The sequence below is a fragment of the Elaeis guineensis genome, chromosome 1 (assembly GCF_000442705.2).
Source record: "Elaeis guineensis isolate ETL-2024a chromosome 1, EG11, whole genome shotgun sequence".
NCBI lineage: Eukaryota > Viridiplantae > Streptophyta > Magnoliopsida > Arecales > Arecaceae > Elaeis > Elaeis guineensis.
Window position 1 is genome coordinate 147,020,774 of NC_025993.2, and position 8,093 is coordinate 147,028,866.

The 8,093-nt window shown below is 35.6% G+C and overlaps 1 long non-coding RNA gene across 2 annotated transcripts; it reads right to left on the reverse strand.

Moving 5' to 3' along the window:
* Window positions 1-258: 258 nt before the first annotated feature.
* LOC114912751 (uncharacterized) lies at window positions 259-6,943 on the reverse strand. 2 transcript variants are annotated; one of them, XR_012134278.1, is made up of 4 exons: window positions 6,855-6,943; window positions 5,103-5,515; window positions 1,059-1,151; window positions 259-609 (listed from the first exon to the last, which is right to left on the reverse strand). It is a non-coding gene; the product is annotated as an uncharacterized lncRNA (long non-coding RNA). The 2 variants fall into 2 exon arrangements; XR_012134279.1 differs by having other exon boundaries at window positions 5,103-5,531.
* Window positions 6,944-8,093: the final 1,150 nt, after the last annotated feature.

The following is an 8,093-nucleotide window of genomic DNA, read 5'->3' on the forward strand; positions in this document are numbered from 1 at the left end:
TACGTAGATCCATCACATAAAGCGATACACTTCATATCGAATTTTCTAAACCGCTCGTGGTGCACAATTTTTTTTTTAAATTTGAAATAGGTTTATGCACATTGAAATGGTTAAAAGCAGTTTTCTTGCCCCGGTAGCATAACTGGGTAGAAGAAATGTGGGATAACTAGAAAGTTTGTTACGGTATATTTTCTTTAATCAGTAGACAAAAGAATAATGTACAAATCTTCTTCTTCTTCTTCTTCTTCTTCTTCTTCTTCTTCTTCTTCTTCTATGATAAAGAATGATGTACAAATCAGTATTATATTCTTGTGATCATGATGATGGATCTCAAACAGTAGGCACCCCAAGGTTCTGAATTTCTATCATCAGTTGTCCAAAACAAGTAAGAAAAATGCTATGAAACAATATAAGAAGGCTATGCAAATCCTTTGATGGGTCTGTGGCGCTCCACCAAAAACCAACAGAGAAGCTCGTGAAAAGCGACCTCACATAATGCCACCACTTGGCTGGAACGTCAATCATATCACCTTCCTCTAAGATACAATCCGTGAAGTCCAGATCTTTCACCTTAGGAAACTCTTTCAGGTCAATGTTGTCAAGGTCTACCTGCAAGCACAATTTCATCAGAAAACTATAAATCATAACACTATTAAGAACTTGAAAAGAATCCACAAATATCAGCTGATCTTTTAACAAAGAGATGAGAGCATTCAACATATTATAAGTTATATTTGATGGAGTATGTGCCTTCAAAAGATAGTCATCAGAATCCTGCCAAGTTCAAATGACCTCAAGCATCCATCAAAAATGAGTACTAGACATCGGCACAGTTCTCAACTTTTCTTGCATGTTTGTATTTATGTTAATACATGTAAATGTTTCAACTGTATTGGAGCAGATTGCACTTTCCAGTGGTAACTTTAATACAACAAAGACATGCCCCCTATTGGGTTGCACAGACAAGAATCATGTGGGATAATTCTCATTCTTGTTCTAAGATCAAAATCGTCATCCCTAGTTCTGTTTAAAATATTCTAAGAGAGAACTGTGTGTACCTGGCTCAAATTGCTCAGCATGGACTCACCATGAGGGTACAAGTCCTCTGACATTGAAGCTGGATAGAGTCTAATGTACTTTCTGCCAACAACCTATATATATCAGGAAAAAAAACAGAGAAAGGAATGTCAGATCATTGAGTCTTGATGTTCCCACCTCCCAACAATCTGTACGAAGAGATAAAATACAAGAACACAAATCCGATTGCATAGATAGTACTTCTTTAAGGGTTTTTAATGCCCCTTGAACCAGAACAATTTGGAGTACCAATGAATCAGTTTTTGTTAGCATGTTAGGAACTGAGATAAAGTTCACATAGCACAGCATTTCTTGATCAGCTAGTAGGTGGATGGACTAAGGCATGGCTTAAGCTATGATGACTCTTTATTCCACTTTTCGAATCATAAATTTTTATAAGGTCTTCTGACATTACTTGTCAAGTAACATGTATGATTGATTGTTGCTGAACTATCATTGGAGAAATCTTGCAAAAGATAGTGATAAAAATGTAAATGGATATCACCTACTCGTCATCCATCATTTCAACGAATGCAAATAATGCAAGGGTACAAGATGGGGATCTCTTCCAAGATAATTATTCCAAATGTCTCTTTCAAAGAAAGGAGAAAGTGATGAAAACTCTTTTGGACATAAATGGAGATTCTACAATGTTTAAATCTGGGCTTTGTTCTTGCTACACATCATGAACTTGGGCGGAGGAAAAGGAGCAAAAAGAAGAACAAAAAGAAAAGAGTGATAAAAAGACAAAAAGGTTAAAAAATATAAAATAAATGGTGAAAGAGAAGAAGACAATTGAAAAAGGGACAGGGGTTATATCTCTTGTACGAAAGAAGGATTCCCCTTCCTTCACACGAATCCCCCATTGGATCGCGCAACATCTGCTTCGACATCCATGCAGGTGGATGAATGGACTTCAGAGTGCTTTGAGATCTGTGCAGGTTGAGATCAGATGGACAACGCCGCAGAAGAAGATCGATCATTCTTTCACACAAAAGATATAACCCGAACCTTTGAAAAAGAATGTGGAAGGAAAAGAAAAAGAGGAAGGAGACGAGCGACCAGTGAAGGAAGATTTTATGATAAGTAGGCGAGTGTAAGTGACCAACCACTCTCACTTCCTTTACTCACAAGACAAGGCTGGTTTCAGCTTCATCTGCACATAGATTACCAAATTATTGATAGCTTATGATGCAGATAGTTATGCTAACTTATAATTTCTCACTCATTGGTGCAAGTTTTCCAAGTAGACATTAAAAAATAATACTCTATATTATAAACAACTATAAGCTTAGCAAGCGCCCAGGCTCCAAGAAGTGCTTTTACAATTGGGGACCCAGTTGATACTCCAGGGCATCAATTGTCCATATTGAATAGGAGCCACAGCAGCTTGATCAGTTGTGTTATAACTCCATTAGCAGTCCATGGAATGCTTGACAACTTAGTAGCAAACCTACGAAACGCTCTGGCAAGACACCAGATATGACTTCACTTCTCTAATTTATACAAATTATCAATTGATCCATGATAAAGAATATAATTATTTTAAATTTCCTTTGCATAAATGGTGAGAATCAACTAGCACATACTTGAAAGAATATTCCAAAGTAGTTTGCTGCTTACACAATAACATTAACATAGGACCACTTATCTGATGTAAGACTAGAACCATCTTTCTACTGGATCCACAGGAAAAAGATTTTATACAAGAACAAAAGTTTTTTAAACAAGTATCAAATATGACATACCACTCTAATTGAGAAAAAATTAAGAAAAGAAAGACGAAGGACACATATGGTTCCCTCCTAAGAACACATATGACGTTTACATAATCATTCCCAAGTATTTGCATACAGACTTTGGGAAAATGATGCAAACAGGACCCACAAAGATATTCTAGATATCCTAATTGTTGGACTTTAGAAGAACCATGCACACAACAAGAAGGATTGGCATACAGCTGCTGTGAGTACTGGAAATGCTGCAAACAAGTCAAAATTGCTTTTTTTTTTTCTTTTTTTTTTTTTGTGGGAGAAACCAGAATTGAAGAATTAATCCACACCAGAAACATGTGCATCAAAGTTCCTACACCTGCAATGCTCTTGGGTACTAAAAAATTGCATGTCTTCAATTAGATGAGCCTATACATACAAAATAATTTTTTCATACTGGAGTGCCTGGAAAAAAAGAGGGTGAATCTTGGCACCATGGTTCGCTGAACCTCCCTGAACCAGATGGCTCAGAGTGTGTTGAATCATATCGACAGCCGATCGAGACAATTCTAGCATTCAAAATGAGAAATAGGCAAGGAGGGCAGAGAGAGAAGTAAAGAGAGAAAGGGGGGGGAGGAAAGCAGAGGGAGAGGGAGAGGGAGAGAGGGCCTCCAAAGACCGCTGGAGGATAGCCGAGCTCGTTGTGCCACTGCCAAGCTCGATGAGAGCGGAGGGAGAGAATGAGAGGGAGAGGGAGAGGAGGCCTCTGGAGGGCCGGTGAGGTCGCCACGCAGCTGCCAATGCCAGTAAAGGTTGGAGGAGGGGCTCTCCCGCCTCCTGATTGAAGCAAGAGTTGTCTGAATTTATCGGGTGAACTTTCTATTTCAATTAGGAGGGTGGAGCCCCTCCTTTGGCCTTCACCGACCTTAGCGATGGCACAGCAGCCTTGTCGGCCCTTCTGAGGCCTCCAGTAGTTTCTTAGGGCCTCCTCTCCCTCTCCCTCTCCTTTCCTCCCTCCACCATCCTCCGGCTTCTGTCAAGATCGATAGTGGCACGGTGAGCTCGGTAGCCTCCAAAAGCCCTCTCTCCCTCTCCCTCCCTTTCCCTTCCACCCTCTCGCTCTCTTCCTCTCCCTCCGCCCTCTCTCTATGATGGTTTAGGTCCAACTCAGAATGACACGAAGCATACCTAATTGTACCGCCACTCAACCTATCCAGGCTCTGGTATCGACATAGTGAACCTTGCTTAGTGCAATGGTAAGATTACTTCATTGTAATCTGGAGGTCACAGGTTTAAAGCATAGAAACAACCTCTACATATGTGGTGTTTAGCTGCATACATCTCATCCTCCCCAAACCTCACAATGGCAAAAGCCACGTAAACTGGCTGTGTCCTTTTTTTTTTTTTTTTTTTTTGGCTGGAAAACACATCAGCAGCTCAATTTGTGACCAACATGAACGACAAAAGGCATATAACCGAAAAAAGACCCCTTGTTTCTGAAGTGTCAACAACAATATGGAGATGACCTAGAAGAATTAATATGGAGCTAGAAATGATCATAGAATGAACATATAGAGATCAACCTAAATTACTTCCCATGACAAGTCGAGCAGTAACTTTTTTTTCCTTACGCAAAGGCACACTGCTGGCCTTTCTAACAGGAATAATTCTGGTTCTAACTTCTAATGCAAATGTAGTGGAGCGAGCAAAGCTAATGGCTGAACCAAGATTTTTATGTGGTGTATATTAGTAACACCAAAGCTTGCAATATTTGAAGATTTATTTCCAACAAGAACCGTAAGAAAGGATTCATCAAGTCAATCCCAATACCCAAATAGATGAGATACAGGTCTATTCTGTCACTGTCATGGTAAACAAAAGCATATGCCTGGCCCAGCTTGCCTGAGTGAATCCTAAATGTTTCTTGGAGTTGAGTTCAGAATGAATGCTATAGAAAAGAAAGATGCCTATCGCATTAATTGTGGATCAATGTGTATAATCCTGTGCCTCCCATGAAGCATCACAACAATAAAAATTCATTCCATGGCTAAAGCTGTCTAAAATTCTAAACAATGCTAAGACAAATGAACATGACTCAGGAATTAAATTTTACTTGAAAACTTACTCAACCTAGATTCATGTACAGGAAAAAACATTATAAAAGTTAGAAATAATTGTTTAATTGAATCACTTTAATGGCAATAAGTACCAAAAGCAACCTCTTAGGTCTAACAATATAAATTATTAAGCATTAAATGCTATGACATTGTCAGATATCAGTCTACCATGTTTATCATGCTTGTCTTGATATACCTGAGCAAAAAAGATTATGATATGTGGATCATAGTGCAGTCGTGTTACTGTTCCAACTTCCAAGTCGACCAAATCAATAGAGACTCGAGTTCCCCACCACCAGCAAAACAATAGTCTGGAATCATTACGTCATTATGCAGCACTCATATCTGAAAATTAAAGAGTTAATAGCAAAAAAAATCAAATATCACTATCCAATAGTGTGTAGTCCTAACACAGTGCTAGAAAGTGAAAATCAGAATTTGAATGAGATAACTGATCAAACAAGGGATGTTGGGCAAGGTATGTCAAGTTGGCAGGACAGTCGGCGGAACAGGACAGTCGGTGGAACTGATCCTCTCAAGAAACTGAGAGAAGGTTACCAGCTCTTGTTTCCACTCGGAGCAGATATAGCTCTTTGACTTCTTTCCAACCTGAATATATTATGAACTTTACCAAACTTCAGATCAAATATTTAATGAGAACTGCTCAAACATTGAACATAATCCAAAAGCAGTTCTCTTTTAGGTACATGTCACAAAGCTTCAATCATCTTGAAAAAGTTATCAACTTTACCAGATCTCAGTTCAAACTTCAACTAATAAGCATAAGACAGTTCAAATGTCGAACCTAAACCAAAAGCATTCTCTCTTAAGTACAAGCCATGAAAATTCAATGAGCAAGCAAGAGCATGTACACAAATATATATAAATGCAAGCATCAAAATCAAGTAGAACTTGGTTAATTGAACTAATGTAAAATAGAACAAAGAGAGACTGATATATCTTTATAAATTCAATCAAATAAAGATAAGGTAAGAAAAGTTGTGAATAGTTATGTCATAACATTCCTGAAAACAAGGTTGATAAACCTCAGACTTGTGTCACTGTTTGACTTGGCTTGTCAGGCTTGGACAAGTTATGCTTGGTTCATCTACTACTGGAAACATGAAGAATTCTTTTAGAAAATCCAGCTTAAAGAAAAGTTGCAAAATATTTATATTTATAATTCAATTGAAGTAAATTCAAAATTAAAAGAAAAAGATACATCTGAATCATCCAAAAGCATGCATTTGAGTATGTATATGTATGTAATCTCGTATCACAAAATAAAATAATCTTCTCAGCAACCTTTTAATAATTAGGGAAAAAAGTTTACCTTTGATCTGCCAACAGCAATGCATTCCAAAGTTCAATAACTCCAAACATCATAAAATCATAAGAATAGAACCAATTTAGGAAAACTAAAAGAACTAAGGATATAAACTTAAATCTTTAACAGGCACAGTAGAATAAAAGAAAAGAAAAGAAACACAATAACTAATATCAGAAAGCATAAGCCTCAGAATATATCAAATATATATATATATATATCCATTGAAATGGTCAAGCATACAATTATTATTTTGATCAAAATCTGCGCATCAAGGTTATCAGCATCATGCTCCAATTGATTGGTTACAATAGTTTCACCCAAGATAACTCAACTGAGTCATGAGTCAATCTGGTGGACTTCCCAACTTTTTCTTCGATTATAAACCTTACCTGTTTCTTTGATATGATGCTAGGTTATCTTTTAAGACTATAAAGTGTATTTGCATGAGGAGATGTGCTAAATGATGTTCGCAAATTCAACTCATCTAGTTAAGTTCAGAATTCTCCAACAAATAAATCCAACGAAAATTATCCATTGACAATAAGCAAGTTGATCTCAGAATATCATGCCATGATGCATGAAGATCAAATATCACCTACAAAGAGAGAGGCTAGTCACCTCAACAGGGATGGTTCAATCTCCTGCAATCCTTTTCAAATACTCAATATCCTTCCACTTTGTCCTTGCAGGCCAATGATCCATGCTGCGGTGTTTTGTAGATAAATATTATAAAAAAAATTAATTAATTTTTTTATATTTTTATATTTTTAAATAAATAAATTATTTTTATAATATTTATCTATAAAATGAGAAAAATTTTACCTATTTAGGAATCGTTAAATTATTTTCTCATTAATTAGTAAAATAAATATTTAATTTTATTCATAAAATATCCTATTCTCATTTTCAGTACATCCGTCATTCAATATCCAATAACTTACGTCTACTTTCTTCAAGCTTAAAAAGCATAAATGATACTATAGAAATATGGATAAATTTTAGCAACTTATACAAGAAAATAATAATATAAAAGAATATGGATAATAGATTTTAAAGTCATTTTTTCATATATAAAAATATATAGATAAATTTTTTATCAAAATATTATTTAAAAAATATAGATTTTTAGATAAATTTTTTATTCATCAAAAAAGAATTTTGAAGCTCTGACGCCTACTGCAGTTGGTGCAAACGAGTTAAGCTATTCGGGTTTAATTTGAATCTAAATCTGATTAGATTAGATTAATATTAAGCTCCAATTAAATTTGAATAGCTCGTATATTTTTTCCGGTCGAGCTCAAATGGCAAGATACTCGATTCGAAAATTCATAAATCTATTCAAATATATATATATATTAATAATATTAATTTTATTTAGTCTATATATATATATATATATATATATATATATATATATATATAATGAATAGGTTAAAATCCGAATTTGAGTTTAAACTCGAGTTTGAATATGGCTTGATTGATATTCACATCGAATCGAGTTAATCTCGAGTATTATTTTTTTTTTTATCGAAGTAAACTCAATTTTAAAATATTAAATTCGATCGATGCGGAATTGAGTTTTGAATCTGAGTATTTTAAATTAAGTCGAGTTCGAGTCTCTGGCTGCTCAGCTCAACTCAATTGCCCCGCTAGTTGCATCTCTTTTAGGAGGTCCAATTTGAATGGGTTGTAGGGTTATAGATATGGTTTTGCTTTTGATTATTAGAGTTCAGGCGCATATCACACCAAAATCCATCAAAGATGACATCATTCACATCAAAAAATATTTTAAAAAATAAAAAATAAAAGCTACAGATCACCTATTGCTGCTTGGTCTACAGGATGATGGGGAAATTG